Below are 17,921 nucleotides of genomic sequence, written 5' to 3' on the forward strand. Positions count from 1 at the left end.
CGATAACTTTCTTCTTTAGCATGCCATTCCTCTGTAAGATTTAATACAATCTTACCCACAAGGTGTACATTACCTACCCTAGAATTCTGTATACATTGTCCGTAGCGAAGCACGGGTACATCAGCTGGTGAAAGAATATGGCTATACACTTGTCTGACCAGGGTTCATCCTGCAGCCGTACTGAGTAGACTGTACAGCCAGTGACTCAAAGTCGAAGGTTAGGCGGTGGAAATAAACCTAATACCCTCAGGGAGCCAGCGGTTTCGGAGAGATGAGTTCCTTTAGAAAGGTGACGGTTTCTTAATGAACAGGACCGATGACCTTCGATGTTAGGCCCCTTTAAACAACAAGCATCATCATCATCATCATCATCTTAATGAACAAGACACTAGAACACATCAGGCAGCGTCTGTACTCCAGCTTAAGGGTAGCGGCCCAAAGCAACTGATCTCCATACTGGGACGGTGTTTTTGTTTTATAATGCAAACAACAGATGGAGTGGCACATCAGAAAAACAAGGGGCTGAATGAACTGTGCACAGCAGCAGCAGCAGCAGCAGCTATTCTTGTGGGAAAATAGAGTGCGAAAATACTCTCGAAGCTAACTATGGCGTGAATTGGAAAGAATTCATTGCGTCGGTTTTTGTGAACGATCTTGGACGCTACATTGTGAATTTGGCTGCCGGGAACAGAGTCCAGATGTGCAATCCAGCCTTACCTGATATGAACAAATCAACTTTCCAAGACAAACCAGCAAACAATCACACACTTTGTCAATAATGGACTGGAGGTACTAAATCCAAATAATGTTGACAAAATCTAAGTGATGCTCGTCTACACACACGCCGTGGCATACACTTTCGCTGCAATTCTTTGAAGTGGTAGTCCTATCCTTTTACTATATGTTACGTATGACATGTCTTGCCCATGGTGCGAAAAACATTTACAATGTGACGACCAAAATTGTTCATAAAAATTGAAGGAATGATTTGAAATGTTCCCTTTTCACTTTCACCGCACCTCGAATTACCGCAACACATCTCCTGGCCTGAGAGACTCCAATAGCCCTCATTTTCATCAGCAATCTCCCATGATCTAACCTATCAAAAATATTGTATAGATCAATAGCAATACAGTACATTTGACCTCCTGAATATAAAATATCTGATACATATCTTGCCGAATCCTACAAGTTGAGCCTCCATGAAATAACCTTTCCTAAACCTGAATTGACTTCTATCAGACCAGTTAGTAATTTCGCAAACGTGTCCAATATAACCAGAAATAAAGCTTTCTCAGAGATTACAAATAACACATCGCTTGTAATTATTCGCTGTATGTTTACCACACTTTCCCTTGTACACTGGGGCTATTATTCCAACTATCCACTCATTTGGTATCGCTCCTTCATGCAGACAGTAATCAAATAAGTATTTCAGATAGGGCACTATATCCCAACCCATGTGAATTTGGCTGCCGGGAACAGAGTCCACATGTGCAATCCAACCTTACCTTATATGAACAGAAATCTTATCAATCCCAGCTGCTTTTCTAGCTTTCAGCTTTTATGTCTTTTGTAAAAGTCTTAATTATCATAGGCAAATGTGTGTAATTTATCAGTATTAGTCGGCTCCTTTATGTGGAGATTATCCATAGGTCCAGCTGACTGACTACGTCTGTCTTCTGTAGGTCGTCACAGTCATATACACTCCCCTTGTTCATTAACGATCCCTGGAATGTCCTTCCTGGAACCTATTTCTGCCTTTAAAGTATCTGTACATATCCTCCATTGCTCCCTAAAATTGATCTAAATCAATAAAATTCAGTAAACAACGAAAAGTCAAGAAAACATCCATTAATTTATTATTACATGTCTAGGTTCTGACTGACACCATAGTACCAATTACGTTACAAAAGTGTATGATAGGTTTCCCAGTTGAGCATTAACGCAACAATAATGTCCGATGATACCTGTAATAAATTATAAACACAGTGTAAATAAAGTCGGGTGTTGTACATAAGTGGAGCATTTCATTCTTATAAAAACACGTATTTTAGGTATAATGCTTTCATGAAAATTGTTTAAAATATTTGTGTGCCATCTTGATGATAGTGGTACATTCCCACATAAAATTAGAAAGTACTGTTTGGAACGTCAACGGAAGTTGCTGGTATTGTAAGCCAGTGTAGTATCCTTGTTGACAGATTGATTAATGAGTTTAAGGAGGGTGAAGAAGGAGGAGGAACAAAGTTATCTGGTTAAGAATGATATCTCCGAACGAAGAGAAGAGTCATGACAGGTAGAAAACCTAATATTGTCGGAACCGATAAACGACAAATGTTGACGAAAAGAGTTCGGTCAGAAAAGATGAAGGAGAAGAACCAGGTGCAACTAAATGGAGACAATAATAATAATTATCTGTGTCTTCGTGGTTGTCCGATCAAGTTGTGAATTGCTTTGTTGTGGAAAGGTGTTTATGTTCTCTATGGTGAAGCGATCGGTCATTTCAAGTGTAAGGCGAGGTAAACTACTGTACGAAGCTGTATCGCTCAGAAAATCTCAGATTTGAATCCTAGTCATTCTGTGTGTCCTATTTTATCCTACACTTATTCCTGAAAAATTCTACGATAGTATTTTTTTTAATTTCAACTCGTGAGATAAGAGAGCAAATACATTTCCTTTCCAGGTCATGGGGGCACCTACGAAAGTTGATGACAAAGATTGCTTAACCCGGTGCTAAATGAGATCTGGGCTCGAACGTATTAGCCCCCAATGATTAACCTGGCAGTTTCTATTGTAGGCTGAGTGAACGGAAAGGCTATGTGCCTGTGCAGAAAGAGGCCTTGTTTAAAAATTTATTGTCTTTGGAAGGGGATTCCATGTCCTTCTGGGTGAAACAAACTCATTAATACATTTCCTATTTGGCAGTCCAGCTTCTGATGTACTCACTCTAATTTCAGTCTCATAATTAGTCTAAGCAACTGCATCAATCAGGGATAATTCGTTCAAATCTCTGCTCTGACTGGAAAGATCTTGGGTGCGTTTCTCTTTCGAATTTCTACTTTACAGCAGAGAAAATGCTGCATTAGAACATTACTTCAAACTGTAGTATATGTATCTCAATCCTATGTTATACACAAACTACTACAGATACCACCACGACATAGGTTCTACATATTACAATTGCTCCCTGTTTGGATCTAAAACAAGAACAACGACGACATCTCCAACATTTATAACCCCTACCTCGTAGTGTCTTCTGCAGATTTACAAGTGCAAAGCAGCAAGTCGTGGTGTTCCCAGGGCAGTGACGAGACTGCCTACCGCTCAAGTAAATCAAGACACTTGGGAATGAAGCTCTTGTAATGACACCAACAGATCACTACTACTCGAAATGTATAGCGACATGCGCCTAAACAGAAATATAAACTAGTGGCCTGTTGGGACAATAGTTCCAGTTTCTTGCCAATATTTAAACAGATTTCACTATCTTCTTGGCTGGATGGTAGCAAAGTGATCTTGGATTCCGTGAGACCTGGGTCCGATTCCCGGCCTGTTCAATTTGAGTAAGGATGACATAAAATTGTTAGTGTTAAACTGCGAAGTGTTGTAAAGAAAATAATAGAATTAAGTAATTTAGTGATACATATTTACCAGATATTGAAATAGGAATTGAATCATGGCTGAGAAGTGATATTATGTTTGCGGAAATTTTCTCGCAGAGTTGGAGTGTTTTTCGTAGAGACTCGTTAGGAACAATTGGAAGGGTGGGGGTGGGGGTAGGGGTATTTATACTGGTGAAAGAAGAATTTGTAAGCTACGAAAAAGGTAAGGGTGGGGGATCATCAAATTGTAGGTGTAATACACATCTCTAAAGACAATAGGCAACTTGATGATTTTGGGGTCTACAGACCTGGAAAAGCTGCCCCTGACACTGATGCAAAATTATTTGTGAGATAGTCAGCTATGTGGGAAACGATACAGAGAGGAACGTTATTGTAACGGGTGATCTAAACTTGCCAAATCTTAACTGGGAATGGAGTGCGAATGACAGAAAGCATGACCAACTAATGGTGAATATGTTATTGTGGGAAGGACAGCTGAATCAGTGAATGATGGAACCAACTAGAGAGAAAAATATTCTAGACATGCTGCTGATAAAACCACATGAGCTCTATAGGGAAACTGAAGTGATAAATGGTGTAAGTGATCATGAACCTGTCTTCGTCAGAGTTAAAAACAAATGTATTAGAAAGGAATGTTGTAAAAGTGGGACTGTTAGGCAATACCATATGGCTGGTAAGAGTGGATTAAGGGAATTAAAAAAACACTTTTGATCAATGAAATGTGGTAAATAAAAACGTAAACAGTCTATGGGATGGGTTTAAAGCAATTGTTGAGGAAGTGTAAAAACAGATATGTACCATTAAAAGTGGCGGGGAATAGTAAGGACCCATTACATTATAATAGGGAAATAAAGAGATTAAGAAGGAAGTGCAGATTAGAAAGAAATAGAGTTGGAAATGGTTGCGGGAGTAAGGAGAGATTGAAGGAGCTCGCTAGGAAATTGAATTCATTGAAAAAATCAGCTAAGGATAATATGATGGCAAACATAATTGGGAGCCATATGAATTTTAGGGAGCAATGGAAGGACATGTATAGATACTTTAAGGCAGAAAGAGGTTACCGAAAGTTCATTCTTGGGATCATTAATGAACAAGGGGAGTGTATATGCGAGGACTTACAGACGGCAGAAGTACTGAGTTAGCAAATGTAAAGTTAGTTTGATATAAATATAATGGCCTCATAGAGGAAGCAACTAATGTTAATGTTAATGTTAATGTTAATAAAAACATCTATAATTAAATATAAAATTTGAAAGCTAGAAAGGCAGATGGGGTTGATAAGATTTCTTGGGATATATTAAAGGCTATGGGTTGGGATATAGTGTCATATCTGAAATATCTGAAATACTAAGGGCTATTTGATTACTGTTTACATGAAGGAGCTATACTAAATGAATGGAGAGTTCCAATAGTAACCCCAGTGTACAAGGGAAAGAGTGACAAACATAAAGCTGAAAATTACATGCGAGTCAGCTTGACATGTGTAGTTTGTAAGCTCTGGAAAAGCATTATTTATAATTATATTATACACGTTTGAGAAATTACTAACTGGTTTGGTAGAAGGCAGTTCGGTTTTAGGAAAGGTTATTCCACTGAAGCTCAACTTGTAGAATGCCAGCAAGATATCAGATATTTTAGATTCAGGAAGTCAAATGGACTGGAGAGCTATTGAACTTCCAAGGATTTTGATAGGGTAGATCATGGGAGATTACTGACACAAATGAGGGCAATTGGACTAGACAAAAGAGTGGTTGAATGGGTGGTTACATTTCTAGAAAATAGAACTCAGAAAATTAGAGTAGATGAAGCGTTATCTGATCCTGTAATGGGACCTTTATGTTTTCTGATATATAAATGATATGAGTGAAGATCTGGAATCACAGAGAAATATATTTTCGGATGACGTGGTACTGTATAGAGTAGTAAATTAGTTGCAGGATTGTGAGCGACTTCAGGGAGGCTTAAACAATGTTTTGATATGGACAGCAGACAATGTATGGTGTGAATGTAAATGGTATGAAAAGTCAAGTTGTGAGTTTCCTCTCAGTTTTAATTATTGAATTGACGTGGTAATAGTATCTCATGGGGAAGTGACCAGGTATTAATATAAGGAATGATCTTCATTGAACTGGGCGAGTTGGCCGCGCGGTTAGGGGCGCGAAGCTGTGAGCTTGCATCCGGGAAATAGTGGGTTCGAACCCCACTGTCGGCATCTCTGAAGATGGTTTTCCGTGGTTTCCCATTTTTACACTAGGCCTGAATTAAGGCCGCGGCCGCTTCCTTGCCATTCCTGGGCCTTTCCTATCCCATAGTCACCATGAGACCTATCTGTGTCGGTGCGACGTAAAGCAAATAGTGATTTTCATTGGGGTAGTCATGTTAACGAGGTAGTTAAGAAAGGTTACAGATCTCTTCACATGGTTATGAGAGTATTTAGAGGCTGTAGTAAGGATGTACAGGAGAGGGCGTATAAGTCTCTCGTAAGACCACAATATTAGAGTATGGCTCCAGTGTATGGGACCCTCACCAGGACTACTTGATACGAGAACTGGAGAAAATTCAAAAGAAAGCAGCGCGATTTGTTCTGGGAGATTTCCGACAAAGGAGTAGTGTTACTAAAATGTTGGAAACTTTGGGCTGGGAAGACTTGGAAGTAAGGAGACGAGATGCTCGACTATGTGGTATGTTTCGAGCTGTCAGTGGTGAGTTGGCGTGGAGTGACATAAGTAGAAGAATAAGCTTGAGTGGAGCTTTTAAAAGTAGGAAAGATCATAATATGAAGATAAAGTTGGAATTAAAGAGGACAAATTGGGGCAAATATTCATTTATAAGATTAAAATTAAGGGATTGGAATAATTTATCAAGGGAAATGTTCGATACATTACTAAGTTCGTTGAAAATATTTAAGAACAATTAGGTAAACAATTATAAATAAATGTAAGTATGAGGTAAACAATAGATTGGGAATCTTCCACCTGGGCGATCGCCCTAAATGCAGATCATTGATGATTGATATTCACTGTATGCACCTAGGTTTAGCGTCAGGAAAGGTATTGGGCCGTAAAACTGGGCTTAATCCACATGAAATGCTGACCTCAAATAATTGGGAAAAGATAAGGAAAAATAAGAGGATGAAAAAGGAGCTTAAACGCATTACAATGAAGTGAGAAATTAAGTTATTGCGGCTTGTTCTCCAATAGAGTGACCAATGCAGTCTACGTGGTTGTTTCGTTCTGTAACAGTGTGAACAATGTTCTTTGTACGTGCCTTATCTTGCTCTTGCTCACTCGCATCATTAATGAGTATGGTTACCTGTAAACATCTGTTGGAGCCTTCTCCCAAGACATCAAATACGGAAATCTGTTCACTGGTTATCGCACAATTTATTTTTATTTAGTGAAGCATTGTGCTTAGAGAAACAATTTTATTTTTATCGAGGTCCTGAAATTATGACCTGAAGAATGAAGCATCTCTCAAAATCGTACGACGTGCCCAACTCCAGAAACTGTGATTTCCTTACTGATTTTCAACAAAATATGCGCACCATGAACGAGCTACCGCAGGGTCACGTACAGGAACATGACGTGGTGGTATAAAGAAAGCATAGAAATACTATAGCACACAAAGCATTTATTGCAGGGTAAGAAATACTTGCAGGATGGACTTAGTTCGGTGTTAGGCCATCTGTAGCACGGAGACAGGCGGCGATACGGTCTCGTATGGAGGTATACAGGTGTAGAATGTTCTCCTGAGGTAGATCTTGTCACACCTGGTGTAACAGACCCTCTAAATCTATAGTAGTTCTCACTGGCAGAAATTTCTGTTCAATCTGGTCTCAAACATTCTCGAAAGAAAGAGGTCTGGAGATCTTGCTGGGCAAGGAAGCATGTTGACATCACAAAGGCCGACCAGAGATATCCGTGCTGTATGGCGCCGGGCACTATCATGCTAGAAGATAGCCGGACATATCGTCAAGGCGCTAGGGTTCCTTTAATCACCATCAGTAGGGAGCGCGAATCGTAGGAAATGCACCAACACACAATGATGCCTCTCTTGGGGGCAGTGTGCCGCTGTACAATGAAGTGTGGATCAGTGCGCTAGCCAGGGCGTCTCTGGACGGTCGTCTGTATACAGACAGAACCATGATTCGTCGCTGATCACCACTCGTCGCCAATCCGCAAGCTTCCATGCTGCTAGTTCCTGGCAGAAGTGTCATATCCTAAGAATTCTAGCAGGCTAGGGACTTGGGAGCGTGAAAGAATATTACTCATCTGGCACCAATGGACCACGAATCAGACCTCAGATTTAGGTAAAATTCCCTGACCTGGCTGGGAATCGAACCCCTGCCGTCCTGATAAGAGGTAGGGTAGCTGTTCATTGGTTGGAGTTAACTAATGTGCCTGTACGATAACGTGTGGTTTGATAACGTTTATAACATATTGTGCGTGAATTAATGTTAGTCTCGCAATAATAGGAAATTTCGCTTTTAATCGTTGAAGATGATTAAAAACGTTTCAGTATAACGGCATAATATTAGTAACCTTGTCAAATATCTTGAAGATTCTTTCTCTGAAGCGTTATTTATTTAATATGATCCATTTATTCCATTTCAAAATATTAGTTCGTACTGATGTGATGACTTTCTTTCGCGCTGTATTGACTCGTCTTAGTTGCATACCTTCACTGCCTTATCAGACACGTCACAACTATTGTTCACAGTATAAAAAACGTCACAGAGGCCTTACAAAGACCTCCTAGTGGGGAGCTTCCTTCCGGTGGTCTGTGAATCAGCCGTGGTGGGACGCAGACCGATGCGTTTCATGGAGATCCGAGACATGTTGCGCTGGGGTATTAATGGCATTATACTGTAAGATGCTGTAATACGGTGATCTGAGGTGCGTCACTCTGTGGGCACAATACACATTTTCTTCGTCCACTTTATAAAATTGGATTTTCACGAGTACGAACTGTAGGCTACCTAGTGCATAGTGTGGCATAGTGTGGTGATTCAATCATGTTTTACCTATGTTTTACAAGGATAGTTACAGTATGCGTACAATCATTCCCAGTGGTTTACCACTCTGAAGGATTCTCTTTTGATTGAGATAAAGTGGATATTGCGATCAGTGCACGGACTTGTTCATCATTGGATTCTAATGGCATAAGTTAAAATCTGTTTTGATAATTCTGTGAACTTGGACAAAGATCACTTTATAGAATGTAACTGATGTCTCCTACAGGTTATCATATTCAGAGGTCGATCCTTTTCGTTCCAACCAAAGGTAAACTTTCTATCGTTCTCCTGTGGACACAGTTTCCTCTTACCAACTAATATTGCAGCTGTTGTGTGACGCTTTCAGTAATATCAACGTCCACCCCCATGGCTGAATGGTTAGCGTGATGGCCTTTGGTTCAGGGGGTACCGGGTTCGATTCCCGGCCGGGTTGGTGATTTTAACCTTCATTGGTTAATTCCGATGGGTCGGTGGCTGGGTGCATGTGCCGCCTTAAACATTAGAATCATCACAGGTAGGGTCCCATTCTCTCAGACGCGCAGGTCGCCTTTACGGCATCAACTCGAAAGACCTGCACCAGGCCTTTTCAGAGGCAACGCCCTATTATTATTATTATTATTATTATTATTATTATTATTATTATTATTATTATTATTATTATTATTATTATTATTATTATTATTATTATTATTATTATTATTATTATTATATAAACGACATTGCATTTCCTGACTTCGAAGTGGAATAGGTTTCTTCTCAATAGTTGCGTATGAGAATCGCTGCGTTGTATCAAATAGTACGTGTTCCTAAATGGCTGTTGCATTGCTGTGAAGCAGGTCACGGAGCTCTGCATTAGGCCGTGCCCCTGCGGAATAGGCAATGCATTTACCGTTAGTGCACTGCTAGACTGTATGGCATGAAGTGAACTTTCCCTTCTTCTGTGTCGATTCGAGGGAAGGGACGAGAGTAGGGGTTCATTTACAATCTGTCAGACAGTTCGCTCTTCTTACTAGAGTACATAAAATCTCAAAATAACCTCAATGAATGTGTTAATTTTTTGCAGCGTCGCCATCACTGAGACTAGAAAAGACTTTCTTCCTCACTGCAGGTTTGTGATGTTCAGCCACATTGACAATAACATAGCTTCCTAGCACAGGACTTTATTTGGCTGAGAAGCAGTCCTTCGAAATTCGGATTCTGTTAATGAGAGAAACTATTTCTCCGTACTCATTCCGGACAAACGTTGGGATAGTACCTAAATCAAACTCATGACTTTAGTATCATGTTTAAAGCCTTTCGAATAAGAGGAGAGATTAACTATTTCAACAATTTATTAATTGACTAATTTCAGTTTTATTTAACTATTGAAAGGTTAATGTTACGAATAGTCAGCCCTGGAGTACAAAGGTAGCGTGACCGGTTTTTGCATAGAGGATTCGGGCTATGTTCATGGCCAGTCCAATAGTTTGAATTCCGGATCGAGGACTGGAAGGGGGAACAACTGAGGACCCGTCTGATATGAGAGGCAGTGGATCTGGTCATGAAAGCCAAACAATAGTCTGAGGATGTCATCACGGTGACCACACAGCACTCCAATATCTGCAGGCCATCTGGCTGAACAACATCCATCTTTATCTGCAATACGTGTATGTGTCACAGGTTAGTTGGTGTGGAATGTTCCGAAATCCGATACAGCCGCTCGGCTGATGATACATCATGTGCAAAAGTTATACGGCGAAGTGAAGAGCTAAATCTGTCAGTCTTATATGATAAACAAAAATATTTCAGATACGATACGAATATAAAATATAGGGAAAAAGGAATAAGTGACACCAGTAGGAGAGGAACAATTTCGAAGATGTTAAAAGCAATTGAAGTACTCACGAGAGAGTAGGGCTAAATATTATTCATGTGTCTTCTACCTAACGACGACAACGGCAGCAATGTGCCAGATCGAACGTTAGTTGGTTAATATTTCGGGATCTAATTAAACTGGACGAGACATTATTGCATACTGTTTGCACTGTTTCACCAATAGATCAGAGTGTCTCTACACCAACAACCATTTTTACAGACTATGCTTAACTAAAATAGTTACAAGTTTTTGGGTTATATTATCCTTCTTCCTAGCTACTTTCACAATTATTTGGGGACGGCACTAATTTGGATTAAACCCAATTTTACAACATAATGTCCTTAATGACACCAACACTACTTGGATGTTAGCAGCGTCATGTGTTTTATGTACATGAAGATGTGCACCAAGATGATTAAAAGCATTCAGCTCTCGAGATAGAGGACCGAGAATCGATCCCGGAGCCCTATGAACCGAAGACTACTATGCTGACTATTCGCCAAAGTGCTGGAAAGACGGAATATATATTAGGACTTTCCTTTTAGTTTATTTTGTTTTACCGACTGCAATTTACATATCCTCGGGCCACAGGTAAGCTCAAATTTCACCATCCTTGGTATGATTGTCCATGCTTACTTTATTATTATGTTATTATTGTTATGCCCAAGTCCATTTTTGTACAATTTGTTCTACGTCGCACCAACACAGATAGGTCTTATAGCGATGATGGGTAGGAAAGGGTTAGGAGGGGGAAGGAAGCGACCGTGGCCTTAATTAAGGTACAGCCTCAGAATTTGTCTGGTGTGAAAATTGGAAACCACGGAAAATCATATTTAGGGCTGCTGACAGTGGGGTTTGAACCTACTATCCCCCCGAATGGACAATCCGCGTGTCTGGATGTGGCATAATGATAATGAGGTAGCGGGAGGGTGAAAACCGGTGTTGGCATATTGCCTATTCCTGTCAAAGGACACCAAAGGATCTGCTTAAGGCTTATCGTCTCCATCCGCCCGACTAATCACCATCGACAACGGCACATACCCTCACTCAATATGAACACCGCGGAGAGGTTTGGAATTGAAACCAGGCTTTTTGGCATGTAATCTAGTAATACACAATTGTTTACGATCACCTCTCCTATCCTACCAGCCACCATTCTTGTGGTGATTTTGTTCCATCAACGGGACTCGAACAGTCTATCAGACTGACACCTGAACGATTATGATCACCAGGCGAAGAATACTACTACTACTACTGCGAATAATAACACAGAATGAAATCTACTATCCCTCACACTTTTTCTTATCGCATCACATTTCTGACCACGCATGACAATCTTTACGATATTTAAAATTATTATTTGCCGAGCTCGATAACTGCAGTCGCTTAAGTGCGGCCAGTATCCAGTAATCGGGAGATAATGGGTTCGAACCCGACTGTCGGCAGCCCTGAAGATGGTTTCCCGTGGTTTCCCATTTTCACACCATGCAAATGCTGGGACTGTACCTTAATGAAGGCCATGGACGCTTCCTTCCCACTCCTAGACCTTTCCTATCCCATCGTCGCCATAAGACAGCTTGCAATATATATATTTACTGCATCTCTTACTCTTTTTTCACTGAACATTGAAAACGTCTTGCTAGGAGCAAAGCGCTCGGGCAAAAGGGCAGCTACGCGGTGCGTGCGTCATCAGCGCAACTTTCGAGAGATGGAATGTTGCGATAAGCGATCCTTCAGCTCAGCTTTACAACTTCTTTCGAGCTGAGCAGCGGTCGCTCTTGGTTGGCTAAAGCATATCAGGGCTGTAGAGTCATGGGCTTAGGTTACTTCATGGCTAAATGGTTAGCGTGCTGGCCTTTGGTCACAGCGGACCCGGATTCGATTCCCGGCGGGGTCGGGAATTTTAACCATCATAATTAATTTCCCTAGCACGAGGGCTGGGTGTATATGTCTTCATAATTATTTCATCTTCATGACGCGCAGTTCGCCTACGGGTGTCAAATCAAAAGACCTGCACCTAGCGAGCCGAAAATGTCCACGGACACTCCCGACACTGAAAACCATACGCCATCTCACTTCAGTATATGCCATAAAATGTTTAGAGGCTCAGACGATAGAGCGCCGGGTTTCTGGGCCCAAGATGCCAGATGTGATGCTTAAATAACGTCAGCTCGACGTAGTAGAGAATCGTAAAATTAGTTAGCCTACTGAGATATAACACCAATAACATTATTATGTCTAGTGTGGAGTTAAATGGCACAGCAGCATTTGGAAACACCAGAATTCTCTTCTGCTATGTGTGAACATCTTTATGACATAAGGAACAATGTTAGGTTCAATGGTCCACCCAATCAATATACCTCACTTTACAAGTGAAAACTATTTAATATAAAAACATATTAAACATATCCTGGCACATATTTCGTCTCATTTAAGACTTTATCAGCCATAACGTCTCGTAGTAGATTACAAAGCTCACTGTTGCTGTCTAGTAATTGCAAAAAATGGAAGAACCTATGTTCTTTAAGAACTATTTCAGAATACACTAAAGATAAAATATGCACATTATTTTCACAAAATTGTCATCATTTCTTGCGAACAATTTTTATCTTCAACGTTAAAATTTGAAACATTGAAGATAATTTTTTTTGCAAGAAGTGAGGACAATTTTGTGTAAATAATGTGTATATTTTATCTTCAGTGTATTTTCAAATAGTTCTTAAAGGAAATTGATACTTCCACTTTTTTCTTCAATTATTAGACAGCAACAATGAGCTTTGTTATCTACTACGAGACGATATGACTGATGAAGTCTCAAATGAGAGGAAACATGTTCAAGGATATGTTTTTTTTTGTTTTTTTTTTGCTAGTTGTTTTACGTCGCACCGACGCAGATAGGTCTTACGGCGACGATGGGACAGGAAAGGGCTAGGAGTGGGAAGTAAGCGGCCATGGCCTTAATTAAGGTACAGCCCCAGTATTTGCCTGGTGTGAAAATGGGAAACCACGGAAAACCATTTTCAGGGCTGCCGACAGTGGGGTTCGAACCTACTATCTCCCGAATACTGGATACTGGCCGCACTTAAGCGACTGCAGCTATCGAGCTCGGTAGGATATGTTTAATATGTTTTATATTGAATAGTTTTCACTTGTAAAATGAAGTGTACTGATTGGGTGGACCATTGAAGCTAACATTGTTTCTTATTTTAAACTGTAACAATACGGATCTATATGATCAAATTCGTAAAAAAATAATCTTTAAGACATGCATTCAATATACACTAGATCACCTAAATGCTCACAACACTAATATGAACTAATCCCTAAACCTCATGGCGCAACAGCCCCGAAGGGCCCTGACCTACGAAGCGACTGCAGCTCAGCTCGAAAGCCTGCCGATTATGAAGTGTCGTGTGGTCTGCACTACGAATCCTCTCGGCCGTTATTCTTGGCTTTCTATACCTGGGCCGCCATCTCACCATCAGATAGTCCCTCAATTGTAATCACGTAGGCTTAGTGGACCTCGAACTAGCCCTCAGATCCAGGTAAAACTCCCGGACGTGGCCGGGAATCGAACCCGGGGATTCGGGGTAAGAGGGAAGCATGTTACCCCTCCACCTCGGGGCCGGCAATACGAACTAATATATGTTCTAAAAATAGCCTTTGAAAAAGATGAAGCAAAAATTAGTGTAAGTTAAATTGGATAATAATAATAATAATAATAATAATAATAATAATAATAATAATAATAATAATAATAATAATAATAATAATAATAATAACAATAACAATAACACATAAGTAGGAGAGTATCTTAAACCGTATGAACGCTAACTATGAATTTGGTACACTTACCTGTATGTCCAGCTACTGGCCTCCTCGGATCGAACTAGCGAGCTTGCTACTCCCAACTTCCAATCAATCTGCCGTAATCATGTTGACAATGCGGCAATAATACTCCCACAGTCAGCCGACCTTGACGGTAGCCCTGCCTATTGTCACGGAGTGGGAGAAGCCATCTTGGGGCCAAACTATGGCCTTTTGTATGTCAACGTAGGAGAGCTACGTGCAAGTCCAACCGTTTGTTCTCTGATAAAGTGTTAATTTAGTAAATATACATTTCGAAGAGAAAAAAAAAATCAGGAATGCAAAATCTTCACTAAAACATCTCAAAATTCTACAGAATAGACTACCATTTCAGATTAGAATTTCGTTTGATCCGAAGAATATTTCCTTTCCAACGGCCCGCAAGCATCCTACCGTAACTGTCAAGTTGATTCCGTCAGGGACGACGAGTTGTCAGACGCGATGTGGAGATTAATTGGCTTTACGTCACACCAACACATATACTGTAGGTATTGGCATTTTTCTGGCGTGAAAATGGAAAACCACGGAAAATCATCTTGAGGGCTGCCCACAGGGTATTCGAACCCACTATCTCCCGAATGCAAGCTCTCAGCTGCGCGCCCCTAACCACACGGCCAGCTCCCTCGGTTGTGGAGATCACACGAGACCACAGTTAAGTCCATACGAGAGGATATGTTTATCAGGAAATTTCGATGCGGCAGAGCAAAGAAGGAATATGCAGTCTTAACATGCGCAATAAGGGAACAATTCTTAAGTCGTCAATTAGATTTACAGTATTTGATTGATTTGAAGTGACTGTTATTTCTTGTGGTTTACCTCTTTGCACCGAGCTCGATAGCTGCAGTCGCTTAAGTGCGGCCAGTATCCAGTAATCGGGAGATAGTGGGTTCGAGTCCCACTGTCGGCAGCCTTGAAGATGGTTTTCCGTGGTTTCCCATTTTCACACCAGGCAAATGCCGGGGCTGTACCATAATTAAGACCACGGCCTCTTCCTTCCAACTCCTAGGCCTTTCCTATCCCATCGTCGCCATAAGACCTATCTGTGTCCGTGCGACGTAAAGCAAATAGCAAAAAAATTACCTCTTTGCAATGATGAAAAATGAAAATCAACAGCCTGTTTCCAGTCATTCGACCGGGTCAGGAATGGAATGAATGAAGCCCCTATCTAGCGGCGAGGATAGGAATTGTGCAGGCTGCCAAAGTCTGTCGCACTCCTCTGGGGCAATGATTAATAACTGACAGATGAAATGAAATGATATTGGACAGTGTCGCTGGAATGAAAGATGACAGGGAAAACCGGAGTTCCCGGAGAAAAACCTGTCCCGCCTCCGCTTTGTCCAGCACAAATCTCACATGGAGTGACCGGGATTTGAACCACGGAACTGCGATGAGAGGCCGGCGTGTTGCCGCCTGAGCCATGGAGGCTACCTCTTTGCAATGATGTTGTTCAGAATTTAACTCTCACTGGCAAGATGGAACCAGAAACCTATTTCACAAGCTAGATTCTGGGTGCACTCACCAATTAGCGGGGATGTGGTGTCACTGAAATCTTACTTGTGCCAGGCTCCTCACTTTCATCTATCCTATCCGACCTCTCTTGGTCAACACTTGTTCTTTTCTGACCCCGACGCTATTAGGTTTGCGAGGGCTAGGGAGTCTTTCATTTTCACGCCCTTCGTGGCCCTTGTCTTCCTTTGGCCGATATCTTCATTTTTCGAAGTGTCGGACCCCTTCCATTTTTTCTCTCTGATTAGTGTTATATAGAGGATGGTTACCTAGTTGTACTTCCTCTTAAAACAATAATCACCACCACCACCACCACCACCACCACCACCACCACCACCACCTGTCACTGAAATTGGCAGTATAGTCGTTGTTACCATGGTAACAAGTGCCATGTGCTGGGTGATATTAAGATGATTTTCGGACAGAGGCGACAGTTGTAAGCCCCATCCTTAAAAATGAGTACCTTACAGAATATATTATATCTGAAGAATGAAACGAGTCCATTTGTCTACCTTCTGAAACGACATCACGTCTAAACAGCTGAGCAGATTTTTTTTTTTTTCAAATATTGCACACACATTCTTAGAAGGAAATGTTACATGTCTGTGTTTCATTTCAAAATGTTGATCTAAAATATATTATTTGCGAAATTATTTGCAGAAGATCGCGTGATAGTTTGGAATGAGATGGTGCCTGCTCCTTTCCGCTCAAACAAGCGCATACATGTTTTATATTAATACTAATATCAGCTTAAGGCAAAATAATAATAAAATTATGAGAATACAAAAAATATTGTGAAATGTTTCAATTTACTGGGAATTTATTGAAGATGATTGTGTAAATATATTAACCCAGAGGACAATGCGGTTAATATTATAGAGAAATTAATGTGATAGCCGCTTCAATGGATCCGATTGATAAATTTGTTTTTTAATTATTATTATTATTATTATTATTATTATTATTATTATTATTATTATTATTATTATTTACGTTTGGACCCTGTTTGATGATACAGTGCTTTTATGATTCGCATTTCTGGTCTCCCATGTGGCTTTCATTTTTTCTTCGGGGACTCTTTCTTTCTCCATTGTACTTGATTCCTGGTCTCCTTGGAACATCATTCCCTCGCTGCACTACCCATCTGTTTACTTTATAACAGAACAGATTTCTGTCTAATATTTCTGATATATCTATCTGGGCTTTCACCATGTCCTTTTTTGACTTCTTGGATACAGGGTAGACTCTTCAATTTCCTGCTGCATGTGCCATGATCTTGTGTGTAAGTCTTGTTGCTTGGAGTCTTTGAACGTGTCCAGAAAATTTCATCTTCGTTTTCTAATATTTGCTGCCAGGTTGGACAGTTTATCTATTGCTTTACGGGAGTTGAGTCTATATCCGTCTTCAGTTTTTTCTAGACCAAGAATATTCCTCATGATCGCCCGTTCTTTCCTCAGAATGTTCTCTAGATTCCCTTTTCTATTGAGTACCAGCATTTCGCTCGCATGTAGAACTTCGGGTTTGAGCACAGTATTGTAGCGCCTGATCTTTATGTGTGTGGACATGATTTTTGTTGTTGTAAACGTCGCATGTTCTCCAATATGCTGTTTTGAGTTTCTGTGGGCAAATTTTTTGTGCTCCCTTTTCTAACCCTGTTGGTTTTATAATTTCACCAAGGTATTTGAAGTATGGAACCCGTTTTATCTGTCCATATTTTATGTTTAGTTTCTCAGTGTTGAATCTAAAACAAATGAACTTAGTTTTCTCAAACGAAATTTGTAGCCTACAACTTTTTCAGCACATTCCTTGAGGACTTCTATCTGTTTGATTGCTGCGATTTCACTGTCCGCTAGTATTGCTAGGTCGTCTGCGAAGGCCAAGCAACTAATCTTCATATCATATTTTGCACTTTTAATCTACATACCTACATAAAAAGCACAGAAAACAATCATACATACAAACGTACATGCATCTTTATTCTAGACTATTATGCCTTTCAGCGTATAGTCTGCAAGTACCTGTAAATTAACAAAACACCTCCACAATCTCCAAG

The 17,921-nt window shown here is 40.4% G+C and overlaps 1 protein-coding gene across 1 annotated transcript in view; it reads right to left on the minus strand.

The window, feature by feature from the left end:
* The window catches only part of LOC136873963 (uncharacterized), a 199,216-nt gene extending 184,798 nt beyond the window's left edge, over positions 1–14,418 (minus strand). Inside the window, exon 1 of the mRNA XM_067147361.2 lies at positions 14,351–14,418. The gene's annotated coding sequence lies outside the window, so the exon portion shown is untranslated. The remainder of the gene's footprint in view (positions 1–14,350) is intronic.
* Positions 14,419–17,921: the final 3,503 nt, after the last annotated feature.

This window comes from Anabrus simplex, chromosome 5 (assembly GCF_040414725.1).
Source record: "Anabrus simplex isolate iqAnaSimp1 chromosome 5, ASM4041472v1, whole genome shotgun sequence".
NCBI classification, from domain to species: Eukaryota; Metazoa; Arthropoda; class Insecta; order Orthoptera; family Tettigoniidae; genus Anabrus; species Anabrus simplex.